The sequence below is a fragment of the Felis catus genome, chromosome A2, assembly GCF_018350175.1.
Source record: "Felis catus isolate Fca126 chromosome A2, F.catus_Fca126_mat1.0, whole genome shotgun sequence".
Lineage (NCBI taxonomy): Eukaryota > Metazoa > Chordata > Mammalia > Carnivora > Felidae > Felis > Felis catus.
Genome location: NC_058369.1, coordinates 112,035,930 through 112,041,243, shown reverse-complemented (window position 1 = coordinate 112,041,243; position 5,314 = coordinate 112,035,930). Strand labels below are relative to the sequence as shown.

At 34.9% G+C, this 5,314-nt stretch overlaps 1 non-coding gene across 1 annotated transcript; it reads left to right on the top strand.

Annotated features, from left to right (window-relative positions):
• Positions 1 to 4,567: 4,567 nt before the first annotated feature.
• Positions 4,568 to 4,674, top strand: LOC111559577. The gene has a single exon (XR_002740706.1). It is a non-coding gene; the product is annotated as a U6 spliceosomal RNA (small nuclear RNA).
• Positions 4,675 to 5,314: the final 640 nt, after the last annotated feature.

Sequence of the window (5,314 nt, the reverse complement as noted above, 5' to 3'; positions counted from 1 at the left end):
TATAAACTAATCTTACTCATGAAAGTGAATGAAAAAATAGTATGCATAAAATATTAGCAAAAGATTCCAGCAGTATTAAAAATATGATCATCTTTTAAGAGTAATTCTTTCAAAATGTGTCAGATAATGTCACTTTCCTTGCTCAAAAAAAAAAAAGACTCAAAGGTTTGCCATGTCAAACTTTTACTTCAAGGAGAAATCTGCTCCTTCCCCATTACTTCTTTCATCTCTTTTCCTACTCCCTTTCCCTGAAACTCAACCACTCTAGCCACTTGGCCTCCTAGATGTTTCTTAAACATTCTAAGCCTTTGCTCTGTTAAGATCATGATATACTTTGATACATTTTCTGCTACTGACCCATATTTATATTTTCGAGATCAAGCTTATTTGGTAGACTCATTAAAAATTACTCTCTCATTACAGCACCCCCAAATGTATTTCTACCAGTATACCTGCCCTTAGTGTTTAGAATTATGCTTTTTAATTTTGTTTTATTGATGTCTTTCTGTCCCCTAAAAGACTGTAAGCTCACTATTATATTAACCATGGAAAATACTATGCCTAGCAAGTAATATGAGTTCCTAATTGTGAATTTTACTAATTCTCATGACATAAAAGATTTGACCTTCATAACACAGGAGCCACAAGCCCCACAAAAAGCAATAGGATATGAACATATAAGCAAAGAAAGATTAATTGGAATTGAAAGCTGAAGAGAACTGAAAGCTGCACTGGAAAAAGCCCAAACTGCAAAACAAATGGCAGAATATTAGATTGGTAAAATGTAGAACAAAGGAAAAATTCTTCCAGAAAGCAAGAACAAAGAAAAAAAGATATAATATTTAGAAGAGGATGGTTGAGACTGGATACCAGACCTTAGAATTACTGAGGAAGATATTTTTATTAGAGAAACTGTAATTATATATGTGTGTGTGTGCGTGTGTATGCGTGTGTGTGTATATATACATATATATGTGTGTGTGTATATATATATATATATATATATATATATATATATATATATATATACACATATATAAATCATTTTAGACAACTTAAGAAAATATTTTTGGAATTAAGACAAACAAAATTTGGGTATTTGGATGGAAAACTTTTGCTGCTTTCCAAATAAATACAAAGAAATCCATGCATAGTTATATCCTAATAATTTTTAAATATCAATGATAAATAAGGCATTCTACAAGTATTTTGGGATAAGATGAAATAAGATGAGAAGGGAAAAATGCCACAATGGCTCCAACTTCTCTTCTGTATCTTTAATTCTAGGAGACAATGGAGGCAGAACATTTTAAAGATATATGTTAACATGTTAATATTTTTAATTGGGGAATATCTGGCCACAAGGAGACTCTTTGTCTCTGGCATACTCTGGTTTACCACAACAATTTGTGTTGATTTCTGCTTTCTAACCTTACCCAAAACTGTTATGCCTTACTTCCAAATACTCTAGATCTAATGGAATAGGGTAGACAGAAGGGGAAGAACATACGATCATAATAACTATTCTTGCACTAACAATATTTTAAATTGTCTTCAAATTTAAGTATTGTTATGTGCACAAATTAATGAAAGACCAAAAACTCAAGCAAAAAGCTAGACTCTTGAGTATGAGAAACCCAGAGTTTGGGACTGCAGGAATGGCTAGAATTCAGAGTGGAACCTCTTGAAAAGGAAAAGCCAGAAAGGGAGAAATTCCAAGATATGCACTGTCCTCAAATCCTTGGCTGACCTCTAAACTTGTGCAAAACTTAAAGACAAGACTCCAAGGATCCAGAGAGAAAATGACAACTTAAAAACTGAAAGAGACAAACAGACATTGTAGCTTTTACCATGGTAAAAGATACAGAATTTGAGTTCAAATTTAGTAGGTTACAAAGACTTGTTGAACATCTCAGGCTTTCCATTGAAACTCCAGAAAGACCATGCCATAGGCATAAAAGTTATATCCCAGTATTATGGGCAAAACTAAAGCAGACGTGCCCTAACAAAACACTCAATCCTTTGATACTAAAGATTGTTTTTTATTATTTTGTTTGATCCATTATAAGCCAATTTATTTATTAAACAAACATAATGGCTATATATTATGAGGTTTATAACACACGAAGTAGAATATATAAAACAACAGCAAAGAACAAGAAAAGGTATAAATATACTTATTCTGCTATCAGATTCTTACCTTGTACCTGGAGGATATTATAAGGTAGACTATACTAAGGAATGTATGTTCTTACTCCTAGAACAACCATTAAAAATCAATATAAAGAGGATAGCCAAAAGCACAAGAGAAGAAATAAGAAAGAAAACAAAGTTATACATAATAATAAATCTAAAAGAAGACAGATATGAAAGCACAAAAGAAAAAATTGATGAGGAGAAACTGGAGTTTTCATACATTACTGGTAGAGATAGAAATTATGCAATCACTTTGGAAAATAATTTGACAGTTTCTAATATGAAGTTGAACATTCAATTACTGTAAGACACAGCATTCATCTATTATCTGACACACCCCTAGATATTTGTCCAAGAAAAATGAAAATATGTCCACAGAAGACTTACATAAGAACGTTCACAGCAGTTTTAATCATAATGTATAAAAACTGGAAATGACCCAAATGCCAATTAATAGGAGACTGAATACACAAATTGATACATTCTTAAAATTGGGTACTGTTAGGCAACAAAAAGGTCAAATTGCTGATATATGCAACAATATGAAAGACTATCCATGACATCTTATTGATTCAAGGCAGCCAGACACACAAAGAAAGACTTATTATATGATTCCATTTATGTGAATTTTTGGATCAGTAGACTATATAAACTATAGTGATGGAAATCAGATTTCTTGCCCTGGGGAAGTGGAGATAGATTGGAAAGGGGCTCTGGGAAATTTACTGGTCTGACGAAAAGGTCTTACATCTTAACCAGTCACACAGATGCATTCACTTATCAAAACTCTTGAAACTTCTCACTTAAAGTCTGCTCATTTTATTACATACAAACAATACTCAACAACAACAACAAAAAACAAAAATATACTACAGGTTATTTTCTTATTTGACTTTTTCTTATTTTCTTATTTGACTTTTTCTATTTACACATTTCATGTCATTTATATACTATTTAAATTGTTCCACCATGAATTATCCTTGAAGAATAATTTTATCTTATGTGATACCTTCCCTTAAGTAATGCACTCTCTTACTCCAAGCAACTCTTTCCAGAAGAGGACTTGGTAAATGTTTGTATACAGTATTTACACTTAAAACAGACCAAAAAATTTATATATTTTCAGTCTTTAATTTGGATGATTTTTAGTGAATACTGTTTCACTGGTAAGATCAGGTATGTAAATATATGCTTGATTCAACTAAAATCTTGGGGCAGGGAGGGGTAACTAGATTTGCTTAGATATAATTAACACCAATTTTTTAATGGTTCTACAGTATGTGTGTAAACACACACACACACACACACACACACACACACACACACATACACACACACACACATCACTGAGTGTTCTGAAAGTAACCAAACTTTCCAAACCAACCAAACCAAAGTAACTAACTCTGGATTATTTAAACAGAAAAGGAATATGTTGAAAATGTGTTAGCTCATAGGATAACTGTTATTTCCAGTTCAAGAAGCCGACACCAAGACTTGATTAAAAATACAAGAGTTTTGGGGCGCCTGGGTGGCGCAGTCGGTTAAGCGTCCGACTTCAGCCAGGTCACGATCTCGCGATCCGTGAGTTCGAGCCCCGCGTCGGGCTCTGGGCTGATGGCTCAGAGCCTGGAGCCTGTTTCCGATTCTGTGTCTCTCTCTCTCTCTGCCCCTCCCCCGTTCATGCTCTGTCTCTCTCTGTCCCAAAAATAAATAAACGTTGGAAAAAAAAATTTTTTTTAAAAAATACAAGAGTTTCATTAAGGAAACACACCTCAAAAGAAAATCAGGAAGGAGATGAGCCACCAGACCATGCAGCAATGCGATGCCTGGTGCAGGAAAGAGGGGCAAAAGACGGGACGAAAGCTCCTTACTGCCGTCTAAAGAAAGTTCGTCAAGGCCATCAGCCACCCAACAGAGCACCTGTCTTAGAATTCTTACTGAGTTCACTTATTGGCTCTGTGTAGCCTGTGCAAAGCATGGCCTGTGTGCAAACTCAGTGATGGAATTCAGACCACAGCAGCTGAACACTTGGTTAATTAAGGTTTCTGTAACTGGAGCTTTGTGAGACGCAATCTCCTGGCCACAGGTACCAAGAGAGCTAAAGAACAAGTCTCAGGTCAATGCAACCAAGACCAACTCTGGAATTCAATTCATACTGCAGACTGTCCATGGAAGACCTAACTGGCTCACCTTTGAGGAGGCGAAGGCAACTTAGTATTGCTAATAATGAAAACACTAAATTCAGGATACCAACACTAGCAAAGCAGCCATCACTGCTCTAGAAATTGAATCTTCTTGGAATCTCCACACAACAGAGGAGTTTCTGGTCTTGTTTGCATCACTAACATCTGCTTCAAAGTCTGAGGCTGGTGTGCTCGCTTCGGCAGCACATATACTAAAATTGGAACAATACAGAGAAGATTAGCATGGCCCCTGCGCAAGGATGACACGCAAAGTCTGAGGCTGGTGAATCTTATTGATGAAATGTAGTCATTGCTCTGTACCCTGTGTACCAAGAAATATAGGAAAGCAAGGATCAGATATGTTCCACCTCTAAATTGGGAGGGGACATTACCTCTCACTAATACATAAAGGTAGAATATTTGAAAGATGGGTGCTAGACAGCCAAAACAATGACCAATTTCTACTACAATATGTTATTTAGAAGAGATAGAAATATTTCCCAAACTGTCAACTACACATATACTGTTAATCATTTTTTCCTTTGTTCAAATTCTAAAATATCTGTATTCATCATGCTCAAGGCATTTATCGATGCCTACATATTTTTTTAAAAAGAGAAATTGTTAGTAAGAATGAACATACTGTATGTGTCTAAAGAGGATAAGAAGGCAACACATTTGTCAAACATCTGGAATTTTCATTGAAAACCTTTCTGACGTGAATACTTTGACTATATCTGTAACCCTAATAATGCCAAAAGAAAATTCCCAGGTGCCAAATATTTCCTAACTTTGCTGATGTGTTTTAAAGACTCTACAGGTTAGTTGTTATACCCTATAGCTTTAAGGCCTTAATTTTAAAAGCTGCATGTAATTTTGCTAAAGGGCTATTTCCACAGCCAATTTGATTAAGTGCAACTTAAAAATTTCAGGTA